Below are 27,533 nucleotides of genomic sequence, written 5' to 3' on the forward strand. Positions count from 1 at the left end.
TGGTTCTGAAGCTTGCCAGGAGGCCTACAATGTGGTAGTAAAATTTCTGGGGAACAGGAAATAGCTATTGTTGCCCTGGTTATGAACTTCAGTAAACCACTGCTAATGTTCATAGCTGTCCATGACACCACAGTGGGTACTTCACACAGAGCAGAACACTGATAACAACCTAGTGTTTCTTGACGCTCACACATTTGCCTACCACTATTGGAGGAGTGATGGTGGCCTTTGACTTCCTTCTACCTTCTGAAAACTTGTCAGGATATTGAATTGGTAGACTTTAAACTGGAATACTGCTGACAAGAGATCTAGGAAATGTATTTCCAGATTTCTAACTCTTTGACAAAGGAGAAAGCACAGGAGTCAGAATGGCTCTGAGGATCACAGATAATCCAGTATATTCTCCCTCACTGGTAGGATAAAATCTACGCTGCTCAACCACAATTAACCACGTCATTCATGAGCCAGTCAGTGTCTTCCTACTTCTCCAGTCATCTCTCTCTACTCTTGGTTCTTCCTCAGTGCTGTCCTTATTGAATTACTGAATTGCAGTTCCATGACTGAACTTTACAGTTTCATACCTCAGTACCTTTGCATATACTGTTTCCTTTTAGTGGTCTTCTTGACAAACTTCTATTTATTCTTAAGACCCAAATGCAAATATTTCTTCTTCTGTGAAGGTTTTTTTTTTATTATTATTATCCTCAGTAGACTTGACATTCTCTTGCACCAGCATTGTGTTTTGAACTCACTTTTTAATTTAGTGGCTACAATATTCATCTATGTGTCTATCTTCTCTGCTACACTTTGAATCCTTTAATTCTTTTTTCTCTTTATACCCCCCACCCCCAGTGAGCTACCTAGTGTTTGGCCTATAATAGGCGCTCAAATCACATGGAACAACTGAGTAGATGAAAGCTTCTACAAGGTACTGTACCTTAAGGCCATAACATTTGTGAAATTGCTTACAGGAGACATGAGGAACCAGACCCCTTGTAATAGAGGTGTCATTTGCTAAATTCTACCGTACGGAAAATGGTCTTATAGGTAGATTCCAGCTGTGTTCTAATTCACAGCCTGTACTCCTTGTCATATCTAAGTGATTATTTGGCAGCTGTCTGTGTTTCCACATCCCAAATATCTTTTCAAATGGATTCTGAATTTGGAAATTGTGTTGGACCTTGGCTGGATATAATAATTCAGCTTAAAAAATACATATCCTCATCTAGAATGCCTTCTTGCTTTGTTAGACTGTGAGCTTTTGAAGAAGGAAATGATTATGGGGTTGGGAATGGGAAAAGGGAAAGCTGGCCATCTTTCTGAACAGAGAATGAGGAGGAGTGAATTGGTTTCCTAGGAGATAAGGCTTTTCTTTATTTGAAGTTTTTCTACAGAACGATTTCTGTACTGATGTCTTCTCCTTAGTCATAAGGAGCTCACCATCAGAGATGCAGCTCAGAATTGCTTTCAATCAGCAGCTGCCAAAGGTGAGCCTAACCTTCCTGGTCCTTACCTTCTCTCCAGGAGACTAATAAAGGCAACTAAGAATGCTAATTGCAATGGACATTTGAGTTACTTAATCACCAGGACAGGAACCTTTACCATTAAATCTACTGGCAGATCATAAGCTCATCCCCCCTCCATGCAATCTCTAAAACAGTTGCCCCACATACTGCCTTCTGAGCCACTTTCTCCCACCAGGTTTTCTCAGATTGCCTGAAGGGAAGGGCACACAATAATCTGTTCACTCAAGAACTTTACTATTGGTAGCATCTCCCTTCCAAGGAATCTCTTGGCTTCAGAGGAATTAAAAGTAACATTTTATCGAAAAAGGGATTGTGATTCCAGTGTACCTGTGTTCAGGCAGAACCAAAGTCCTCTGTACACAGCTTGTATTGGTCTTCATTAGTTGGAGGTAACCAGGTCTTCAGTAAAACCATGCAGAAGCTAGAGGCTACCCTAGCCCCTGCTCTAGCATTTCCCCCACCTCCAGTGAGGACTACTATTCCCCAAGTTCAAAGAAAGACTCTATGGACACCAACCACTAAAGGGCTGCACTGCAGTAAACATGTTGCTAGGTATTTATTTAGCTCACATCTCCCTTCTCTGAGGACTGTCACCGTCTTTCTCCCTCAGGTGGGGCCCCACCACTTGCTCACCTGTATTCTGTAAGTAGCTGAGTTTCTGTTGATTCAATCAAGGTAGATTTCTAGCTCAAGCTGAGCTAAGTAATTCTCCCTTCCAGTGAGTTTGAGACCAAGAAATGCTAGTTTCTAGCCGAGCTGGCTCTGTGAATGGAGAAGACATCAAGTCAAGTGTTGTACAGTAGCCATACAGGAGGTTGGGGGAGACAGACAGGCTCAAAGACAGACAGACAGGTGGGAACATGTAGTGCAGCTTATATGGGTCCCTCAGTGAATGTAGTTTGTTGTTACTGTCACTGGCATCTTGTTTCAGATTCATACTGAAACTGTAGAGATAGGGAGGGTCCTTGAAGGGAAAAGGATTGTGGTCAGTACAAGCGTTGCCAAACTCTTCCTCTTCCTTTATTGTTTGGACCTTGGAATGAGAAACCAGAACCTGGCAGTTACCACCTTAGGAAAAAGCACAGCCTGAGCAGGAGAGCAGGATGGTGTCTGGAGCCCTTGGGGAGAATTTTGTAAGGAAGTCACACATTTCGTTACCCTCTGAGCCCTGACCTCCTTAACCTGGAAAGCATGTAATCTGTCTGCTGGGCCTGCTCAAGTCTGACTGGTGAGGTATTTATAGCTCAACACTTGCTATGGAAATGAACATTTCCTGCAAATATGGCCGATTTCTGCAGTTTTTCCCTGACAAGAGGAACCATGGAATCTCTTCCTGTGCTTTCAAAGCCTCCCCCTTGCCCTGTCCTCTCTGCTTCACCTCAGGTACTTGCTGCCCCCCTCTGCCTCTTCTGGTCTCCCAGGAGATCGAGACCTCAATGCTGAGTATTTTTGCCCTCCTCACACATAAGCTGTGTCCCATGTGGAGCCACCAGAAGCATATTATCAAGGACCACTCAGCATAGCATGTGTGCCCGGAGGTTCCCTGAATCTCTGTGCCTCAAGGCTGCTCTCAGGTATGGCTTCAGGACCAGGGTCCCATTGGGCAAGAGTGCAGGCCTTCTCTTCTAGCTGCTGCACTGTCTTTTGCTCCAGGCTGTCTCCCTCTGCCTCCAAACCTCCATCCCGAGTCCATATTCAGGATTCCAGTAGGATGCCTTTGCCTGGCATCCAGCTTCCTTCCTGGCCTTCCCACTTTGCCCTCTCTTCTCTCTTCCCTTTTCCTTGATGCACAGCTGTTGGGGAGAACTGTCTATCCATGATCTTCCTCATCCAGAGCAGGAACTTCATGAGGGGAGCAGTAAAAGTTGCCCTGCTCAGTGATATCTCAGAGGTGGGACAAAGAGTAGCAGAAGCTGACAGTATGACCAGGGGCACCAAAGACCTCATCTATGGGTGCTATTAGGGAGGGAAAGAATACTGAGACAGGATAGCATGTTGCAATAGCTTCGGAGCTGGGATTCTGATCTTTAAATGATGCTGGGATGGGCATTTACAAAGAATTCAGGAAAGCTAAGAATATTGGTGTGATTTGTTAATACCAGAAAATAAACAGTGTATAAAAGTGATGCTAATTTTAGTAATTTATGAGGATGACTTCCCCTTTATAACTAATTACTGCGTGTACTGTAACTATTATGCACATCATTAATAGGTGTCAGATTAATTTTAAGTTTTATTTGATCACAGTGCTAAATCCCTCACATGCATGCTCAGTCTTTGTGCATGACATTGGTTTTTGCTAACAACTTTCAATAATTAGGAGAAGCACTATTGGAGACTGAATTAGGACAGATCATGTGGCTATGATAAAACCATTATGTATGTATTTAACAATGTTGCCATCTTTCAAAATGACCTGGGTACAATGACTATATGCTCTCCTAGATTTCATTGAAAAGATTGGGCTTGACATCCATTCCAGCCCATGCCCCTAGAGAGCTACACTGTCTGCTAGCCACGCATGGCTATTTAAATTAAACTAATTAAATCCATTCCTTTGCTATACACATTTCAAGAGGCCAGTAGCCATATGTGGCTAGTCGCTAGCTACTAAACAGTGAACATATAGAACATTTCCATCAATGTAGAAAGTTCTGTTGGGCAGTGTAGCCAAATGTTGGTGGTGAAAGTTAGTCTATCTAACTTTGGTGGTCTGTCTCTCATAGAATGACCAGGTCAGCTGGCTCTGAATTTTCTGCATCCAGGCAGGAATCAGGGAACCTCAGGCGCCCAGCTGTGGGAGGAAGGCAGTGAATGTAGCAGTGACTGAGGAAGCTGCACTAGCATGTCAGGGAGCTCAGGAAGTGGGGAGGAGCTATCACAAGATCCCATCACTGCTCATGGAAGCAAGTCATTACTCTTTACTGTTGCCTTGTTCAGTGGGATATAGAGAAGTCACATCCAAATTAGCCCAATTTATTGTTTTTACAGTGATTGGAGCATTGTTCAATAAAAAAACTTGCAGAGTGAATGAATGACATAACAGACCGTAGATTTTTATAATTTCAGCAACTTCCATGCATACAGAGATTTGCAGTTTACATACCCCTTTAATGGATTCTTTCATTTGATCCTTATGTCTATTTAAAATGAGTAAGAAACCTATTATCCTTCTTTTCCTGATGAGAAAGATTCAAGATTCAGGGAGGTTTTTTGTTGTCTGTTTGTTTTTCAGTAGGCTCCATGCCCAGAATGGAGCCCAACACAGGGCTTGAACTCATGACCCTGGGATTGAGACTTGAGCTGAGATCAAGTCAGATGCTTGGGGCACTTGGGTAGGTCAGTGGTTCAATGTCTGCGTTCGGTTCAGGTCGTGGTCCCAGGGTCCTGGGATCGAATCCTGCATCAGGCTCTCCGCAGGGAGCCTGCTTCTCCCTCGGCCTATGTCTCTGCCTCTCCCTCTGTGTCTCTCATGAATAAATAAATAGAATCTTAAAAAAAAAAAAAGAGTCAGATGCTTAACTGGCGGAGCCATGCAGGCACCTCTGGGCTCAGAGAATTTAAGACATTTTCTCAGGATTACCCAGCTAGCAGGTGGCAGCACTGTGACTCAAATTCAGGGTTTATGATTCCAAATGACATGTTCCAGGCCATTGCATGGCCTCTTAGTGCCTTTTTAATAAGTATTTCCAGCGGCAGACCACAGATGTGGTAGGATTCAAGGATGCTTTTGACAGTTAGGGTTTCCCAGGGACCAGTCGATTCAACTTTGATAGATTTTTTTTTAGGTTGTTGGCATGATGCATGGTTTTTATTATTCACATTTGCCTGAATCCATGCTTTCAGGCTTTCATAGACAGACTGCCTGTGAAAGCAGTGGCTTTCACATTGTATCCCACCAGCTCCAATAGTTTCATGGAGGGGCTGCAGAGGCTGCCATGGGGGTGGGGCTCAGTGGGGAGGCCTTGGGTTTGGGCTCTAGGCTGTTGAAGGCTGATACACTTTCAACTATTTTTATATATTTGACATTCCACAAAAAAATTTCACTTGAAAAAGGCTCTTTTGCTAACGATTAGAAAAAGAATCACTGTTCTAAAGGATTTTTGTGGCAGCTTGCTTCCTGTGACAAGAAAGTGGGGCAAGCTGAACTCTCTGCCCAGGCATCATCCAGGAACAGGATTCATCTGTAGACCAACACACTTTCTTTCTAGTTACAAACAACCCCTAGAAGTTCAGAGTCTCCTACACCCTGTGGAGCCAGCCCTCAGGCAGGACAGGGGACAGAGTGCTGCTGTGTTGGGACTAGAGGACCTGTGTCTTTTGACAGAGTGGCCCTATTGTCTTATTTTGCCACTTTGCTCTGATTCTCTTCTCAGGCGGGTGTCCTCCTCACTGACTGAGCCCACAGCACCTGCCACATCCTTCCTCTATGACTTGACACTCGGTCCTAAGGGCTTGTTGGCCTGAACCAGAAGCCAGCTGCCAGACTGCTTCACCTCAGAGACCACCAATCTGGGCCTCGTCTCACCTGCTGGATTCTGCTGTTGCTGGCCTATTTGCAAAGCAAGGAACTTTCATGAAGGTCGGAGAATTCCCTGATAGCAGCCTTTGGATTCTTTGTCCCTCCCTTGAAAGAGAATACACTAGAATTGAGTGAATAAGTCTGGATTTTTACATTATATTTCTGCCCCTGCCTTACGTTTATGCTATAATTAATCTGAAAGCTCTTAATTTTTCATTGATAGATCTAAATTACATGATGCTCTTGTCAGCACAAAAAGGGAAAATGAGGTGTGTCATGTGGGAGCTGGAAAATAAGGTTAACTTGTGACTGTAAAACTAAAAAAAAAATCCAACACAGTGGACGAGATCGGTCATTTTAAAAATTTATACACCCTGAGGAATAATCAAGAAACAGGTGCTTAGAGGGCAATACCAGGGTGTTAACACTGTGCTATAGAGAGCAAGTTGACGAAGGCAAGCTTTCAACAAGATGAAATTGGTACCACAACATTTCTTCCAGTTTTATTGAGAGATAACTGACAAGTAATACTGTATAACTTTAAGGCATACAGCATGATGGTTTGCTATGCACATACTGTGAAATGATTGCCACAGAATGGTCCAGCTAACATCCATCTTCTCATACAGATAAAACAATAAAAAAGGAAAAAGGAAAAAAAATTTCCTGTGATGCAAACTCCTAGAATTTCCTCTTTTAACAACTTTTCTATGTACCATATAGCATATACATATACCATGTAGCAGTGTTAGCTAAAGTCATCATTCTGTACACTACATTTTAATTACTTTTTTTAATCTTATAACTGGACATTTGTACCTTTTGACCACCTTCCTCTAATTCCCCTTTCCCCTACCCTCTGCCTCTGGTAACCACAAGTCTGACCACTCTTTCTGTGTGTATTTTTTTCTTTTTCTTTTGATTCCATTTATAAGTGAGACTGTAGTATTTGTCTTTCTCCATCTGACTTATTTCACTTAGCATAATGCCCTCAAGTTCCATCCATGTTGTCACAAATAGTAGAATTTTCTTTTCTTTTTAATGTCTGAGTAATATTCCATTGCATGTATATACATACCAGAACTTCTTTATCCATTCACCCATCAATGAACACTTAGATTTGCTTCCATGTCTCTTGGCTATTGTAAATAATGCTGCTATGAACATGGGGGATGCAGGTAGCTTTTCAAGTTAGTGTTTTCATTCCTTTCATTCCTTTTCTTTTGCGTATATTTCCAGAAATGGGATTGCTGTATCATATGGTAGTTCTATTTGTGATTTTTTTTTGAGGTTCCTCTACACTGTCTTCCATGGTGTCTTTATCAATTTACATTCTCACCAACAGTGCACATTCATGCCAGCATTTGCTATCTCTTGTCTTTTTGACGATGGCCATTCTAACAGGTATGTGTTATCTCATTGTGGTTTTAATTTGCACTTCCCTAATGACTAGTGATGCAGAGAATCTTCCATGTACCTATTGGTCTTTCTGTAAATCTTCTTTGAAGAAATATCTATTCTGGTACTTTGCCCATTTTTAACCAGGTTGCTTTTTTGCTCTTGAGGTGTATGATTTTTTTACATATTTTGGATATTAACCCCCTATCAAATACAGGATTTACAAATATTTTTTTCCCATTATGTAGATTGTCTTTTTACTTTGTTGATGGTTGGTTTATTTTTATTTTTTTTTAATTTTATTTTTTTATTTTTTGCTGTGCAGAAACTTGTTAATTTTGGTGTAGTCCCACTTGTGTATTTTTTCTTTTTTTGCTTGTGTGTTAGGTAGTCATATCCAAATTACCCACATTACCAAGGCCCATGTCAAGAAGCCTTGTTCCTATGTTTTCTTCTAGAAGTTTTATGATTTCAGATCTTTAAGTCTTTTTTTTTTTTTTAAATTTTTATTTATTTACTTATGATAGTCACAGAGAGAGAGAGAGAGGCACAGAGACACAGGCAGAGGGAGAAGCAGGCTCCATGCATCGGGAGCCTGATATGGGATTCGATCCCGGGTCTCCAGGATCGCGCCCTGGGCCAAAGGCAGGCGCCAAACCGCTGCGCCACCCAGGGATCCCAGATCTTTAAGTCTTTAATCCATTTTGAATTAATTTTTGTGAGTGGTAGAAGGTATGGATCTAATTGCATTCTTTTACATGTGAATACCCAAATGTCCCAGCACTATTTATTGCAAAGATTTCCCTTTCTTCATTGAGTATTCCTGGCTCTCTTCTCAATTAGTTGATGTAAATGCTTGGGTTTATTTCTGATTTCTTGATTTTATTCCATTGGTCTATTTGTATGTTTTTATTTGCCAGTACTATATGGTTTTGATGACTATAGTTTTATAGTAAAGCTTGAAATCAGGAAGTGTGATGCCTCCTGCTTTGTTCTTCTTTTTCAGAATTTCTTTGGCTATTTGGGGACTTTTATGGTTCCATATACATTTTAGAAGGTTTTTTAGAGGGGCAGCCCAGGTGGCTCAGCAGTTTAGTGCCGCCTTCAGCCCAGGGCCTGATCCTGGAGACCTGGGATCGAATCCCACATTGGGCTCCCTGCATGGAGCCTGCTTCTCTCTCTGCCTGTGTCTCTGCCTCTCTCTCTCTCTCTCTCTGTGTCCCTCATGAATAAATAAATAAAAACTACTTTTTAAAAGAATGTTTTTTAGTTTTGTCTTTGTAAAAAATGCCATTGGAATCTTGATAGAGATTTCATTAAATCTATAAATGGCTCTTGGTATTATTGACATTTTAACCATATTTATTCTTCCAATCCATGAGTATAGGAAAACCTTCCATTTATTTGTTCCTTCTTTGATTTTTTTTAACCAGTATTTTACCATTTTCAGAGTAGAGGTCTTTCACCTTTTTAAGTAAATCTATTCCTAAATATTTTATTGTTTTTGATGCTATCATGAACGGGATAGATTTTTAAATTTCTTTTTAAGAAAATTTGTTGTTGTGTATAGAAATGTTATCAATTTTTGTATGTTAATTTTTTATTCTGCAACTTTGTAAATTCATTGATTAGATCGATCAGGTTTTTTGTTGTTGAGTCTTTAGGTTTTCTATACATAAAATCATGTCATATGCAAGTAGAGACATTTTACTTCTTCCTTTCCAATTCAATTCTGATATCTTCTATTTACTTTTCTTGCCTGATTGCTATAGCCAGGATTTCTAGTACTATGTTGAATATGAGTGTTGAGAATGAGCCTTATATTGTTCCTGATCTTAGAGGAAAAGCTTTCAATCTTTCATCGCTGAGGGTAGTATTAGCTGTGGGCTTCTCATATGTGGCTTTTATTATGTTGAAATATATTCCTTTGTTGCCTAATATGTTAATAGTTTTTATCATGAATGGATATTGGATTTTGTCAGATACTTTTTTTGCATCTATTGAGATGGTCATGTGGTTCTTTTCTTTTATTCTACTAATGTGATGTGGTACCACAATTTTCAAAAATTGTTGTATGTGTATGTTGAATCATCTTGCATCCCACTTGATCATGATGAATAATCCTTTTAATGTGCTACCAATCAGTTTGGTAGTATTTTATTGAGAATTTTCGCATCTATATTCATTGGGAATATTTGCTTGTAGGGTGTTTTTCTAGTAGCATTATTTTCTGGCTTTGGTATCAGGATAATAGACACTTTATAAAATATGTTTGGAACTATTCCCTCCTGTTTGTTTGATTTTTTGAAAGAGAATGTGAAGGATTGGTGTTAATTCTTTTTAAAATATTTGGGAAAACTGAGGCATCTGGATGGTTCAGTTGGTTAAGTGTCCAACTCTTGGTTTTAACTCAGGTCATGATCTTGGGGTTGTGAGTTTGAGGCCTTGCATCAGGCTCCATGCGCAGTGCAGATTCTGCTTGAAATTCTCTCCCTCTCCCAGGGCCCCTCCCCCAACTTGCATACTCTTTCTTTTTCTCATAAATAAATAAATAAATAAATAAATACATAAAATCTTTAAAAACAAAAAAGCAAACAAATGAATATTTGGTAAAATTTACCAGTGAAGTCAACTGGTCTTGGGCTTTTCTTTGTTGAGAGATTTTAAAATTATTATTACTGATTCAATCTTCCTACTAAAACTTGGTTTATTTAGATTTTTTTATTTCTTCCTGATTCAGTCTTGGTGGTACCACAATTTTCAAAAATACAGTCCAAATCATTCCAGGAAACATATGAACAACTGAATTGTATTTTACAGTAATGACAAGGTCAGAGCACTGAACTAACCAATTGTCTGTTGCCCTATTTAGGTATATATTTTGTATGTTGGAAAGGGGTCAAAAACCTATAGAGGGATTTTAAGTCTCTAACACTGTCCAAAGAATCTAGAATCTAGACACTGGATCTAGGGCATAAAAATATTTTAGTTATTGGGAGACTCTCTGGATGGGCAGTGAAAGTTTATCTGACTTTCCTGTGAATGTGTTTGACTTTTTGGCTACAAGGTAAAGAGGAAACAGTCATAGTTTACTTCAACCAATGGGATTTGTTGTAAAACATTGGAAGAACTGGTAGGTGGTTAATAATGAAGACTCCAAAATGACTCTCACAATGGCTGGAGGCCTTTCACTCCACTAGTTTTCCAGATGCAATGACTCAGTACTTTTGGCTTTGTTTCTTTTTCTACCTGCATGTGTTATATATTTGCAAACTAACAAAATCTCCATTTTTTTTCTAAATATTACTTCTAGTAAAACATTGTTTCTTATGTTCTAAGACTTTTCCTTATTTTTCCTCTCTCTCCATATGTTTTACATTCAAAATCTCAAAGAAAAATGATCTTAGTTGCCATCTAATACAGGGCCACCTCCTAGACTTCTAGATGATGGTCCATCTCTGTGGTCTCAAATGGAACAAACAATTGAAATATATTGATAGGGAAAATTTCAAAAGGAAAGACCTCAGAGGCTTTTTTGAAGGGTAATGAGATTGGCAGGCACCTATCTGATTGGTACATTGATTATTCCACACAACTGTCCTACTACCTTTGTTCTGATTCAAGTGGCTTAAGGCTTAATAATTTAATCTGTTAGATGCTCTGTTACTAAGGTTTGCTAGCTAGTAGACATACCTACTTCAATCTCTGAAAAGAAGTGTCCCAAATTTATTTGTTTATTTATTTGAGGAGAGAGAGAGAGCAAGCAAGTGAGCATGAGGGGAAAGGCAGAGGGAGAGGGAGAGAATCTTAAGCAGGTTCCACACCTAGGATGGAGTCTGATACGGGGCTCAGTCTCACGACCTTGAGATCATGACCTGAACTGTAACCAAAAATTGGATACTTAACAAACTGAGCTGCTCAGGTGCCCTAGAGGTGTCCCAAATTTAAATTAATGAATAGATTTTTAGTGTATATGATGGTTCATTTTATGTGTCAACTTGGCTGAGCCTTGGTGCCCAGATATTTGGTCAAATATTGTTTTAGATGTGTCTGCATTGGTGTTTTGAATGAGATTTACATTTAAATTTGTGGACTTTGAGTGAAGCAGGTTGCACTCATAAATGTGGTGGGCCTCATCTAATCAGATGAAGTCTTGACTAGAACAAAAGACTAGACCTTTCCCCAAGCAATGAGTTCTACAAGCACACAGCCTTTGGACTTGAACTGCAACATTGGCTCTTCCCTGTATCTCCAGACTGACAACCTACTCTCCAGATTGCCTCCATAATCACATAAGCTGATTCCTTAAAATGAATCTCTATTTAGATACACATCCTCTTGGTTATGTTTCTCTGGAGAACTCTTATTAGTACAGTTTATGTTAAGTCTCTTGTGAGTTTACTTAACATGGGTCAGTTCTCCAAAGTTCATTCTACTTTAGGAGCTCTAAAAACACATTTCTCAAGTAGTTGTCATCTTCAGTTAATAGCTTTCATCTTTTAGCTCTCTAAATTAATCTCTTTTTGAGACATTGAGTGATTTATTTAATGCTTATTGAAACTTCTTGAGAGTCTTAGGTTTAAGTTTCCATAGCATTATGAAGTGATATTCATGCAAATTCCCAAATAGATTTTAAGGGACTGATGGACATCATGGCTCAGAAAATCAGTCATGTTTGAACACAGAGGGTTATATGTTGGAAATGTGTGGCAAAAGACCAAATGTACAGGGGACTGATGTCTCTAAAATTTTGGTTATTCTATTCCATTTCTGTTGTTGCTTTAGCAAATGACCAGAGAGTTACTGGCTTACAATAACACATGTTTATTATCTTACAGTTCTGAAGGTCAGAAGTCAGAAATGGGTCTCATTGGTCTAAAATCAAGGTGTCACAGGGCTACATTCCTTCTAGAGGCTCTAGGGGAGAATCTCTTGCCTTGCCTTTTCCAACTTCTGGAAGCTGCCCATTTTCCTTGGCTTGTGGCCTCTTTCTAGCTAGAAATTGCATCACTAAGACCTATGCTTTCGTTGTCACATTTCCTTCTCTGATTCTGACTCTCTGGCCTCCCTCTTTCACCTTAAGGACCTTGCTGTTGTGGGGGGCGTAGAGGGATAGGGAGAGAAACTCAGGCAGATGCCCCGGTGAGTGTGGAGCCTCACACAAAGGCTTGATCTCACAAACCATGAGATCATGACCCAATTGGAAATCACGAGTTGGATGCTTAACCAACTGAGCCAGTCAGATACTCCTGCATTCCCTTTTTTTTAAAAATCTGGAGATAATTACATTGGCCTATCCAGAATAATCTCTCCATCTCAGGATCCTTAATCACATTTGCCAGGTTCCTTTTGTCATATAAGATAATATATTAGCAGGTTCTTGAGATTAGAATGTAAACTTTTGGGTGCAGGCTTTATTCTGTCTACCAGTTATATCATTTTCTGGTTACATACTTTTATTATTCATTTATTTTAAAAAGATTTTATTTATTTCTTTGACAGAGAGAGAGAGAAAGAGAGAGAGAGAGTGCACAAGGAAGGAGAGAGGCAGGTAGAGAGAGAGGGAAAAGCAGACTCCCTGCTGAGCAGGGAGCTTGATGCGGGGCTCAATCCCAGGACCCTGGGATCATGACCTGAGCCAAAGGTAGACGCTTACTCCCTGAGCAACCCAGGCACTCCTCTAGTTACATACTTTTAATAAGCATTTAGTGTAACTGGACTCTAAATATTGAAAATAAAGAAAATAGAGTCATTTCAAGTTACATTTAAAATCAGTACATAAAATAAAGGTATGGAAAATCATCTGAGATGGATGGAGTTACTCATAGGCAAACAAGCCTTTGCTATAACCTCCTTAATGTTAGAATTAAATGTAAAATTAAATTGAAGAAACAAGAAAACAACTTAGGTACATTTTGGCAGTGGTAACTAAACAAACAAAAGGAAAAAGAGAGACTCAGATAGTGGACTTTCATTGTTTCAGTTCTGTGGTAAGTCCCTAAAAAGAAAATGAGGCTGGGCTTCAGTTTTTATATTTCAGGTACACTAGGCCCAGGGGCAGGTCCATCCCTATGGTAAGATTGTATATCAGGCTAAGGACTTTGGTCAGTGAATCCTAAACTGTATCTGTAGGATAATATTGTTTCATGAGATACTGATAGTTGTTTTAAAAAAATAAGAGTCAGATTTATTTTAGAAAAGTTGCATATATGAACCCTTGCAGATTCAGAATTCTCCAGACCAAAAGAAATGTGGTTATAAGAGCTGCTTTACTTGGTTTAATCTAGAATTTCTCAACTTCACTTGATTACTGAACCTTCTGTTGTTGAAAGATCTATTAAAGTGTCTCACAGCACATAACACATTTTGGGAAAAGATGCTTTAAAGATTTGATTTATCTACTTCCTGTTGTTTTGAGTCCACCCTTATAAAACCACCTTTTGATTTCTGTGTGGTTGTACCACTAGAAAAAAAATGTTTTGATCAGTCCAACGTGATATTTATTGTGTGCATGGTGTTGTCTTTCTCGCTGTCAATCAACACACCAACATTTGATGCAGGCTTTTGTCTAATGTGCCTTTTAGTTAGTTAGTGTGAGTAAATGGCTTTTACATCCAACTTCCATTTACTTTCAAATGCCCGTCTACTCAACAATATCTACAAAAGGAAGGGTAGCCAGAACTTTATGTAATACTAGAATGAAGGGTGGAAAATAATAATGAGCTCTGGACTCCACAAATATTTGTCATGGTGGCCTGATATCATGGGAATTGCCTGGACTGCTTTGGGAGATGAGTGGATATCAAAGCCAAACATCAAAATGAAGGCCTAACATACCCACATATTTCTGTCCTCAGGCAATCAGTTTAGTTTTTTTCCTATTAACTAATAGAATAATAGCATTAATCTATTATATATGGTTATTATAGAGTGTATTCATACTACTGATCATAAAAGTATCCTCAAATGGTTGGAGAGAATACAGGCTTAGAGAAAGCCAAAACTAGATAAAAAATAGCAGGTAGTTTTATTTTAAAACTCAGCCTGTGATACAAAAATCTTTCATAAGATCAAGTTACTGTTAGGACCTTTGAGTTTTCCTGTTAATGCACTCAGCTGTAGTTAGACTCTAACAGATACTATGATTTGTACTAAAATCCTCAGTAACTCAGAAAAGAAAGAAAGCTTTGAGAAAGTTCAGATAAGAATAATAAAGTATTAGACTACAGGAGTCCTGAGAAAGATGAAAGGTCCAGAGTCATTTAGCCTTTTTAGAAAATAAGATGATTATTATCATAGAAAGAAATAATATATATCCATAATTCATTAAAAATTAAGACATTTAAAATCTTTTTTTTAAAGGAGAAAGAGAGAGTGAGTGGAGGAGAGTGAGAGAATCTCAAGCTAACTCCCTGCTGAGCAGGGAGCTCTACACAGGGCTTGATCTCAGGACCCTGAGATCACGACCTGAGCCAAAGTCAAGAGCTGGATGCCCAACTGACTGAACCACCTAGGAGCCCCCCAAACTAAGACATTTAAATGAACTAAGTTCATGGTAAATAAAGTTTTGTAATAGCCTTGCAGTCTTCATTCTTGCCATCATTCCTCCTTTGAGTCCTCATTTTACTCAGAGAGTTTCCCTCTCCATAGTACTGTGCCTCCAGAGTCCACCTCCTCAGACCTTTCCATCTTCCAGTGGCTCTTAATTACCTCCTCGTGGGGTAAGATCACAGATTCATTCTTCATCTGCTTCTTAGGACCTGACATTTGAGAATTTTCCTTCTTACCAGTCTGTCCTAGTCTAGACTTACAGTTCCTTTTTGTCTAATTCTTTGTTAAATTTTATCCTCGTCTTCATCCAGTGAGAAAGGAGTTCCTACCTCCTCCTGTTTTTTGGTGTAAGAGCAGGTTGAGTAGGAAACTCCACAGGACACAGTCTTCAGTAAGACCAGACTTGTAGGAAAGAAATGGAATGACACAAGATCTGAATTAGATCAGTAAGAAAGCATACTTTTCTAAGAAACATTTTGTTAATATTTCCTGTCTATTGTGCATAAAAAGTTTAATTTTAATGTTATATTAATAAGATTTTTTCATTTATTTTTATTTTAGAAAGAGTGCAATTAAGTACAAAGAAATCTACATGTGATTTTTAAGAAAATATTTTATTTATTTATTCATGAGAGACACAGAGAGAGACGTAGAGATACAGGCAGAGGAAGAAGCAGGCTCCCCATGGAAAGCCTGATGTGGGACTGGATCCCGGGACCCCAGGATCATGACTTGAGCCAAAGTCAGACATTCAACCACTGGGCCACCCAGGTGCCTCCACATGTGTTTTTAATAGTCCCAAATTATAATGTAAATATTAAATATTAATATCAAGTTTTCACAAAATTTCAGAATTGTACAGTCAAATGATTTTAAATCAATACACATGCAGTGCAAAACATGCTGTACTTTAAATTTTTTTTTAAGATTTATTTGGTGTAGTGTCTTTTACTGTGATCTAGACATATCAAAATTTAATCTTTGAAAATTCAGTTATTTTAGAGGTATAGCTTTGAAAATTGAACTTCTCTAATTTTTTTTTAAAGATTTTATTTATTTATTCATGAGATACACAGAGAGAGGGAGAGAGAGAGGCAGAGACACAGGCAGAGGGAGAAGCAGGCTCCATACAGGGAGCCCGACATGGGACTCGATCCTGGGACTCCAGGATCACACCCTGGGCCGAAGGCAGGCGCCAAATCACTGAGCAACCCAGGGATCCTCTGAACTTCTCTTATTAATTCAGAAATGACTATATAAATGGTTTTAGTGCTTACAATTCTCCTTCCTCCTCTCCAAGTTAGAAAAGGAGTATGGCATCAAAGGCTACACTTAATTTCCTTTATAAAAAGTGATTTTATTTTTTATTGAGTACAGTTGAAACACAATGTTACATTAGTTTCAGGTGTATAACACAGTGATGCAAAGACTCTATATATTAGGCTGTGCCCTCCTTAAGGCTATACTTAATTTCTGAGTGCTGAAGAAAATTTTACAGAGCTTGGGGAAACTCAGGAAATACACGTGTCTTGATATCTGCATTTCTTCTAGTAGTCCTGAATATGGGATTGGTATACCATTTGCCTTAATTTCAGTTCTTCAGTAAAGCTTCATTTATTGACAGCTATGCAGTCCAATATGATAGTATTCAGGCAAATGTGTCTATTAAGCAATTGAAAGGTGACTAGTATGAACTGAGATGTGCCATAGTGTGAATACATACCAGATTTCATAGACTTAGTACAAATAAACTCTGCAAAAATGTCATTAATAATTTTTATGTTGATTACATATTGAAATAGTATTTTGACTATATTGAGTTAAATTACATTTATTATTGGAATTAAGTTTACTCTTTTAAAAACTTTTTATATCTACTTGCTAGAGGGATGCCTGGGTGGCTCAGTGGTTGAGTATCTGCCTTTGGCTCAGGGTGTGATACAGGGTCCCAGGATCAAGTTCTACATCAGGCTCCCAGTGGGGAGCCTGCTTCTCCCTCTGCCTATGTCTCTGCCTCTCTCTCTGTATCTGTCATGAATAAATAAAATCTAAAAAAAAAATAAATCTACTTGCTAGAAAACCTAAAATTATATATGTGGCTTCTGTTTGTGGCTCACATTTATATTTTTACTGAACAGTGGTGATCCAGAGCCATTGTGCAATGAAATATTTTACATGTTTATATTTTCCAGATATATTTAAACATTAAAATGTTCACTATATCAATTATTTTTGTGAAAGCCTTCTTAATTGTACTATACTTCTACATCTTCTTAATCAGAGAAAACAACTTAATATAGCATTTTCTTGATAAATCAATGTCATCATTATGAAGCTTAATATTTTTTAATATTGTGTTTTAATTGATGCCCTCATGAGTTAGTTAGGAAGTGTACAGGGCTATTGCTGTCATATAAAATGTAAGCTGGTTGATGTGTGATTATAGTTGGGAATTTGGCTGTTTTTCCTAATGCTTGTAATTGTTTCTTAGGCATAACTTGTTGCCCTTTCCAATGCAATCTGTATGTCCCTGATCATTTAAGAAAACCTAACAGTTTTCTAGAGAAAGTAGACAACTAGCTTATAAGGCCGTAGTGTTTACAGAATTGCAGGTCTTAGGCCCATGGTAGGTTCTGCTTCTTCCATAGATAATGGTCATAGGTTTTATTATAGCTGGTTTTCTTGTAAGGCAGAGATCTTTTCAGCTTGTAGATTAGATAGTTATGAATGAGATATTTGTGGCTGCGGAAGTCTTCATACTAATCTATTACCTACAGTGTGGCCTTTTCAAATGATTTTAGGGCTTATGCATACATTTTTTGGGGAAGAACACATAAAAATATATAAGGGATTGAAAGGGAATATCTAGAATTATTCGGATGACTTTTGTTTTTTAAGAGAGTGCTGGGGGTCCAAGCCACAATTGCTGTGTTTCAAGTGTGGCCTCCCAGGCTTATGGAGAATGAGCTATGCACATGTGAAATTTGAAGCTGGGTTAGCAGTTGTAGCCTATTGTTGCTTAGCTATTCACCTGAAGGCTTTCTTCACATTCCTTATAGTTGTAGCCAGGGCTGTTTTGTGTACTGCTGCTATTTCCCAGCAGTCCACAGCTCTGTTGCCTTGCTTGATGCTGTGCTTTGATATGTTCTTATAGCATTTATCCTGCTCTCCTTGCTTGTGATTTTTCTGACATCAGCTCTCTTATACAATAGCTCTTTGAGTATCCTGTGGTCTTCCATTCTCTGCATACACACATTCCAGGGGTACATCGATATGAGGACTATTTCAATGCCAAGACTGAACAATATTCTTTATGATACTGCTGAGAAATCTGATTTTTAAATTAACATTCTTAGATCTGGGAAAGGGTATTGTTCCTTAACACGTAGATGTCTATTATGATCCATATCACATTACATTATGATATCTATTTATTGGTGAGCTCTACCATTCAAGTGAGGGATAGTAGAGTGCCTTGTACTGGCCCTGTAATGTTGTAGGTATTTTGCTAGAGATATTGCTGAATTAAACTGAACTGATGAATCTGCTCAAGAAGTTCCGTGTGCTGTGTGCAAAAGATACAGTGCTTTCGGCAAAACAGAAGTTTAGAATGCATTTGTGCATTCTATGGATCCTCAGTTTGTAATGCAGAGTAAGAGAGTAATGCTGAGTTAGCTCTAAACTTGATCTGTCAGGCTCATAAAAGGTACAATGACATTTTTCATGTACTTCTCTACTTCTTTGTTAATAACTCTCAGAAGCAAATGACTCTTTCAGGCTTACATCTGGCCCATTGCTCTCTCTTGACTCTGTTAAGAATTTCATTATAAATCCATGCCACTTGTTTCATTATCCCTCCACGGCATTTGATGATGCTTGTAACCTAGACATTACTAGACATTACCTTTCAGCCTGGATCCATTTAAAAGGATGCACAAAGCAGAATATGTGACTACTTTCTTTTATTGTTGATGTGGATCAGGTTAGATAGGATACCAGCTATTATTAGGTGGCTATATAAGTCAACAATGCTGCATAACAAACAATGCCAAAAATCTCAGTTGCCTATAATAATAAATATTTATTCTCTTATTTATGCATTTGCAGATCAGTAGAGTTTAAGCTGGGGTTTGGCTGAATTTGACTGAGCTCAGCTGGACTTGGCTTAAAGTTCAAGATTGTATATAGATCCACTTCATGCTTCTTTCTTTTAGGACAAGTGACTATCCAAGGTATGCTCTCCCACCAGGAGTGCAAGAACCAAGTCAAATCATGAGAGTACATTTAAAGCCTCTGCTAATATATCACTGGATAAAGTAGGTCACATGGCCAACCCTCATGTTGATAGGGCAAAGAAATATGCTTTTGCTGCTAGGGAGAAGTACACAAAGCCAAACAATACAGATATTTCCAGCTATTGTTGTATAAAGAGGTCAATGAAACCTCTCTGCAAAACAAAATCAAATATAAAACTGTATAAAAATTTCAATAACAATCATTTCAGGACTATGGAAATTGAACAAAAGCAGTTAATAGTTGAGAAGTATTGATTGAAATACTTCTCAATTTGTGTAAGAAATTGTGGGAATATGCAGCTATTTTTGGGTTGGAGCTGCTTCCATGCCTCCCCTAGCCCAGGCTGGTTGGCGAAAGCTGTAGTTTTATGAGGATAGTGCTGGCCAAGAACACTGAGCAGTTTATTCTGAGTGGGCAGACTCAACTTGGGACTGGAGACAAAAACCCATGGCTTTGTCATTTAAAAGTGGCAAGCTCTGTAGAAAACAAATGGGAAAGTCTATAGCTTTGTTGGCCTGAGGCTCTGATTCTATTTGGGGCAAGTGGCAGGCCAGCTAGTAATTTAATGGGGAGATTTTGGAAGTGAGAGAGCCATAAAAGAACTCAATATGCTTTCCACACATTCCTGGCTGACTTGGGTTTGTGAACTATGCTCATGGGCAGAGGGGACCAAAAAGAATCTCATGGAAAATAAAAGCCCAGGCACACTTGAGAACTACCTGAGCTATGAATGTGTTCCCCAATCTACACACAGATTCATTGGCAGAGGTTGGAAGGGCTTTTGGACTTGAAGTATTTAAGCAAACTTCAACAGAAATTGATAGCTGATCACTAAGCTGTAACACAGGGGTGAGCCCTCAAAGGTAAGCTGAAAAATAATTTTAAAAACACAATTTCAAAATCTAAGTAGAAACAGTAGGAGCCACACATTGTGGGAAACAGATTCTGCAGTTTAAATGCATTCAAGTTACCTTTAAAAATCCTTCAGAAAAATCACTCAATAGATAAAGCAAATTCAGAATTGTTACAGTATCTTATCTAAAATGTCCAGTTTTTAACAAAAAATATGAGAAACAGGAAAGCAAAATTCATACTCAGGGCAACAAGTGGTCAATAGAAACTGAATCTGAGTGGGCCAAAATTTTGAATTTAACAGATAAAGACATCAAAGCAGCTATTATGTTTGGAGAATTAAAAGAAACCAGGTACAACAAAGTAAAGGAAAATATTGTGAAAATGACTCAAACAGAGGATATCTAAATAGAGATATAATCTATAAAAACAAATAGAAATTCCAGATTTGAAAAATACAATAACTGAAGTGGAAAGTTTACTAGATGGATCAACAGAAGATTTGAGAAGATAGGAGAAGCAATTAGTGTATTTGAAGATAGATCAATAGAAATTATCCAACCTAAAGAACAACAACAAAAAAATAAGATTGGAGTAAAATGAACAGAGACTCAAAGATCTATAGGACAATGTCAAGCTTGTCAACATACTTATAATAGTAGTCCAGGAGGAGTGGAGACAAGGGGAACAGTTTTTTTGAAAACATAATAACCATAAACTGCTAAGTTTGATAAACAAAACAAAATCCTTTTATAGTCCAAGAAGCTCAGTGACCATCAAGTAGAATACATATGGAGAGATCCACACCTAGACCCATGATCATAAAAACTACAAAAAACCAAGGCAGAGACCAAGTCTTAAAGCAACAAGACAAAAATGATTCAGCATGCCTGGAGAACAGCAATACAACTAATGGTTGATTTCTCATAAAAATATGGGGATCTAGCAGTGGAAGAACATATCCAAAGTATTAATTGGGAAAAAAAAGTCAATGACCAAGAATTTTTCTATCCAACAAAACCATTTTTCAAAAGTGGAGGCAGAATGAAGTTTCCTTTCCAGATAAACAAAAACAGATCTGCCCTATAAGAAATTCTAATGACTGTGTTTTAGGCTGAAATGTCAGGAGAGCAGATGCTGACTGAACTCCAGAGAAAAGAATGAAACTCTGAAAATGTTAAATATATGAGTTAATATAAAAGACTATGTATTGTTTTATTTTTTTCCTCTTTATTTCTTTAAAAACAAAGACCCTTTGAAGCAACAATTATAATGCTATATTGAGGAGGTTACATGTTTAGATGTAATATGTATGACAATACTAGCACCAAAATGAAAGGAAGTATGTCAGAGCAAAGTTGCTGTATAGTATTATAATTGTTATTATCTTGAAGCAGAATGTGAAAAATTGAAAATGTATATGGTAATCCTTAGATGGACTATTAAGAAAATACTTTTAAAATATAGCTAATCCATTAACAGAGGAAAGTGCTAAATACAACTATGCTGTCTATACAAGACATACTTTGTATTCAGAGACAACTAGTTTCAAAGTAAAAGCCTGGGAAAGCAAGTAGTAACTATTAAATAACTGGAGTGGCTTTATTAATATATAGAAATAGACTTTAAAACAAGAAATATTACTAAAGACAAAAGAAAGCGTTTCATGATGATAAAATTTTTAATACATCAAGAAGAAATAGCAGTTATAAATGTATAAATACCTAACACCAGAGCCCCAAAATACATGTAGCAAAGACGGACAGAATTAAAGGAAAATAGACAATTCAGTATTGTAGTGCTTGAAAATTTCAATATTTCTCTCTTAATAATTGAGAAAAGAACTAGACAATATCAGTAAGGATATTCAAGACTTGAACAACAGTAGCTAACCAAATTGACGTAAATAACATAGCAGATTCCATCTAGCAAAGGCAATACCAATACATTCTTTTCAAGTGCACATAGAACTCTCATAATAAACCATACTATAGGCCATAACATGAGACCTAAAATATGTTTTCTGACTACCACAAGATTAAATAAGAAATCAATAACAGGAATAATTTTGGATTTTCCCAAATATTTTGGTTTTTTTCCCCAAATATTTTGAATTTCACAGTATATTTTAAGAAAAACAATGAGTCAAAGGTGAAATCACAGGGTAAATTAGAAGATATGCTGAATTGGATGAAAATGAAAACCTAACATATAAAAATTTATGAGATTATAGCTAACAGTGCAGAAAGGGGTACTTAAAACTTTATTTATTTATTTATTTATTTATTTATTTATTTATTTATTTATTTATTTAATTTATTTTTTATTGGTGTTCAATTTACTAACATACAGAATAACACCCAGTGCCCGTCACCCACTCACTCCCACCCCCCGCCCTCCTCCCGCTCTACCACCCCCAGTTCGTTTCCCAGAGTTAGCAGTCTTTACGTTCTGTCTCCCTTTCTGATATTTCCCACACATTTCTTCTCCCTTCCCTTATATTCCCTTTCACTATTATTTATATGCCCCAAATGAACTGGTGCAGCCACTCTGGAAAACTGTGTGGAGGTTCCTCAAACAGTCGGAGAAGGACAAACATTATATTTATTTATTTTTAAAGATTTTATTTATTCATTCATGAGAGACAGAGAGAGAGAGAGGCAGAGACACAGGCAGAGAGAGAAGCAGGCTCCATGCAGGGAGCCCGATGTGGGACTCGATTCAGGGTCCCCAGGATCAGGCCGTGGGCTGAAGGCGGCCCTAAACCGCTGAACCACCCAGGCTGCACTAAAACTTTAAATTATTATATTAAAAAAGAAAGAGATCTCATATCAACAATCTATGCCGCCTTTACAAGAAGCTAGATAAAAATGAACATATCAGACCTCAAATAAAAGGAAGGACGGAAAAATAAAGACCAGAGAAGAAACAAGTGAGATAAAATTTAGAAAAACAATAGAGAAAAATCTGCGGAAACAAAAATTGTTTCACTGAAATGATCAACAAAATTAATAAAACTTTAGCTAGAATAACAGGAAAAATGAGAAAAGACAAATTAACAAAATTAAGAATGAAAGTGAGAATATCACCACAAACTTTACAGAAATTAAAAGTATTGGGCAACCTGGGTGGCTCAGCGGTTTAGCGCCGCCTTCAGCCCAGGGTGTGATCCTGGAGACCCGGGATCCAGTCCCACATCAGGCTCCCTGCATGGAGCCTGCTTCTCCCTCTGCCTGTGTCTCTGCCTCTCTCTCTCTCTCTCTCTCATGAATAGATAAATAAAATCTTTAAAAAAAAAAGTATGAATAGGGAATATTATGAACCACTTTATGCAAACAAATTAGACAACTTAAGATGGTTAATATTTTGGAAAGATACAAATTTCCAAAACCATCTCAAGAAAAAAATAAAATCTGGGGGCTCCTGGGTGGCTCAGTTGGTAAATGTCTGCCTCTGGCTCAGGTCATGACCTCAAGGGTCCTAGAATCTAGTCTCTGGTGGTATGTCCAGCTATGTGCTCAGTGGGTAGTCTGCTTCTCCCTCTCCCTTTCCTTTGTGTTTTTTTTTTCTCTCTCAAATGAATAAATTTAAAAAATAAATTAAAAAAAAAAAGAAAAAATGAAATCTGAATAGACTTGAAATGCATAAAGACATTGAATTACTAAGAATCTTCCTATGCCCAGGTGATATCACTATTAGATTTTATTAACTATTTAGGGAAGACACAATACCAATCCTATTCAGATGTTTTTTGGAAAAAAAGGAGGAAAAACTTCCCAATTTGTCCTGTAAGTTCGGTAGTAGTTTAAAATTAAAGCCAGATAAAGATACCACAAGAAAACTATAAAGCATTATTTCTAATGAATATAAATGCAGAAATTCTTAAAATATTAGCAAATTGAAATCAGTAACATAAATAAAGATTATAAATCACAATCAAATAAGATTCAACCCTGGAATGCAAGAATGATTTTATATCTGAAAATCAATGAATATAACATACTATATTAATAGAATGAAAGACAAAGTTACATAATTCTTTAAATAGCCACAGATAAAGCTTTTGATAGAATCAGCATTTATGATAAAATTCTCAATAAATTATAAGTAGAAAGGAACTTCCTCTACCTGAGAAAGGGCATATATGAAAAATCTACAGCTAACATTATACTTAATTGTGATCTTTCCCACTGAGACTGACAATAGGGAAAGAATATCCATTTTCATGACTTCTATTCAATGCTTTAGAGAGTGTTTTAGCCAGTGTGATAAAGCAAGGAAAATAAATTAAAGGTCTTATGCTTTTGCATGTACAGAAGCCTAAAATTTTATGTATGTATATGTTAGAAACAATAAGTTAGTTTAACAAGGTAGCAAGATACAAAATCAAAATATAAAAATCAACTTTATATTAGCAATGAACCATCTGAGAATAAATTTAAGAAAGGAATTCCATTAAAAATTATTAAGAAGGAAAAACTCTTAGGAATAGATATAACAAAAGAAGTGCAGGAGCTATATACTAAAATAGTATAAAACATTGCTAAGAGAAATTACAAAAGATCTAAATTCATGAAGAAATTAACTGTGTTCATGGATTACAAGATTTCTTAAAATGGCAATTCTTCCTCAAATTATCTATAGATTTAGTATAATCCCTATCAAAATTCTAGCAGTAATTTTTTCTTGTAGAATTGGGCAAGTTGTTGCTATAGTTTATATAGAAGTGGAAAGAGCTTGATTAGCAAAACAATTTTGAAAAAAAATAAAGTTGGAGGATTTACACTGATTTCAAACTTACTAAGACTATAGTCATCAGTGTGGTATTAGAATAAATATATAGGTCAATGGGACAGGATAGAGTTTATAAATAACTTCTAAGACTTATGGTGAATTGATTTTCAAAAAAGATGCAAACATACCACTCAGGGAGATAATATTATTTTAACAAATTGTACTAAGACAATTGGATATTCATATACAAAAATTTTTTAATGAAATTAGATCCTTACTTTACATTGCATACAAAAAAATTAATTCATAATGGATCAAAGACCTAAAAGTAAGAGTGAGAACTATATTTCTGGAAGAAAACAAGAAAATATTTTTGTGACCTGAGCTTAGGCAACGTTTTTTTAGGTTGGGTGTGAAAACAGTCTGTAAATGACAAAATAGATAAATTAGACTTCATCAAAATTAAAATGTTTTACTCTTCAAAAGACACCATCAAGGGGATCCCTGGATGGCTCAGTGGTTTAGTACCTATCTTCAGCCCGGGGTGTGGTCCTGGAGTACGAAGATCGAGTCCCACGTCAGGCTCCCTGTGTGGAGCCAGCTTCTCTCTCTGCCTGTGTGTCTGCCTCTCTCTCTCTCTCTGTGTCTCTCATGAACAAATAAATAAAATCTTAAAAAAAAAAGAGACCATCAAGAAAATGAAAAGACAATCTACAGACTAGGAGGAAATATTTTAAGTCACAAATCTGATAAGACATTCAGAAGGTATAGCTCTTGCAACTTAATAATAAAAAGACAAATAACTCAATTAAAAAATGGACAGAGGATTTGAATAGGCATTTCACTAAAGACATGCAAATGGCTAATAAGCACATGAAAAGATAAAAACACTTGGGAAAGTTAAATTTAAACTAAAATGAAATATCACTACGGACTGGCAGACTTACTATTATCAAAAATCTGATAATATTGAGTGTTGGCAAGGATATGGACAAACTGAATTCCTTATATAATACTCTTGAGGATGTAAAATGTTACATACACTTTGGAAAAGTTTGGCAATTTCTTGACAAATTAGATACTTAGCGTACCGCCCAGCTTTCCCATTTCTCTGTATTCAAGAGAAATGAAGCCACACAAATACTTGCATGTGAACATTCATAATATTATTTTTAGTAGCCAGAATTTGGAAACAATCCAAATGTTAATCAACTAGGGAATGGATAAGCAAATGTGGTATATCCATACAATGGAATACTATTTAACAATAAAAAGGAATGAACTTTGATACAGGCAACAATATGAATAAATCTCAAAACCATTATATTAAGTGAAGGAAACCAGACAAGAAAGACTGTATATTGTTTTTCCCATTTCTGAAAAAAGGAAAACAGTATAGAGAGATGGTAGCTTGGGAGTGGGCATAGGAGATGAGATTGATTGCATATAGCACAAGGGAACTTTTTGAGGTAAGAGAAGTGTCCTAAAACTGAACTGTAGTGATGATTCCATTACTGTATAAATTTGCCAAAACTTGAATTATGAATTTACAATGGGTGAATGTCATGGCATAGAAATTATACTTCAATAAATCTGATAAAAAGTCACATGGCAAAAAAGTATATAATGTATAATTATCTAATAAGAAGGAAGTGAAAAAATTGGAGCAATAATTCAACCTGTCACAGTAACCAAATATACTTTTTTAAAATCAATAAAATATGTTGGTGAATTTTCTGGGGCAGTCAAACTTGAATTGCTAGCTTCTATAGCCCATTACCTAATATTGACTTCAATTAGACTTTACCACCCACATATTTGTGGTTCACCTCTACATCGCTAGCTATTAAAATAGGGCACCTATTAAAGTAGGTGCTTTATAAATATATTTTATAAATATATTTTGAATGACATGAAGTAAAGATATCTTGAAACTATGATTTTTGGTGCCTACTGTGCAGCAAAAACTACTCTGCATTTTCTAGTAATATCTAAAATTGCATTGTAATTTTAGAATATTCTCAAAATTTTGTTTCCGTTTGATGTTTGAGTATTATTGCCAGGAAAAATACATATGTAACTCAAAGTATCCTAGTTATGGACCACTAACTGTGCAGCTATTTAGAATCTTAAGAATTCCTGAAAATTCTCACTCTCTCTCAAGTCCCAGCAGCCCAGGGATATATTTCACATGGGCTCAAACACAATTTGTCCCCTTGACATTCTCACTGTTCTTCTGGAAAGAGTAATTTTCTTGCTTGTGGCTGTTCTCACTCTTCCAGATATGAGAGATGGTACTGTGTCTCAGCTGGCCCTCTGCCACACTGTGAGCAAGGACCACAAATCTAAATCATTCAGCAGTTGGACCAGGCAGAGAGGTAGCAGAGAGGTACTATGTTCATCAGTGCTTCTCCACCTTTGAGCATTGGCCATATCAGGGGTACGCTAGCAGCTGACCTAAGCTCTCAGCGTGACAAAACTTTGGAGTGGCCTACTGTGGAACTCGTGAATGTGCCTTCCTACCTTTAGGGTTACATCATAACAGATGTGCCTTAAGGCAGTGATGCTTGGGCCCCAACGTGTCGGGGAGATTTTTAGTTTTACTCATAGCCTCCTTTGTCCTTAGGCTTCAGACCTGTCCCAGGGAGCAGTGT

At 37.3% G+C, this 27,533-nt stretch overlaps 1 protein-coding gene across 8 annotated transcripts in view; it reads left to right on the forward strand.

Moving 5' to 3' along the window:
• GRIN2B (glutamate ionotropic receptor NMDA type subunit 2B) overlaps nt 1–27,533 on the forward strand; it is a 505,856-nt gene that overhangs the window by 13,273 nt on the left and 465,050 nt on the right. For 7 of the 8 annotated variants that reach the window (XM_049102486.1, XM_049102484.1, XM_049102490.1 and 4 more), the window contains one exon: nt 5,903–6,108. The gene's annotated coding sequence lies outside the window, so the exon portion shown is untranslated. Of the gene's footprint in view, nt 1–852; nt 929–5,902; nt 6,109–27,533 lie in introns of all 8 variants that reach the window. The other variant, XM_049102489.1, reaches the window with a different exon arrangement.

The sequence above is a fragment of the Canis lupus genome, chromosome 27 (genome assembly GCF_003254725.2).
Source record: "Canis lupus dingo isolate Sandy chromosome 27, ASM325472v2, whole genome shotgun sequence".
NCBI lineage: Eukaryota > Metazoa > Chordata > Mammalia > Carnivora > Canidae > Canis > Canis lupus.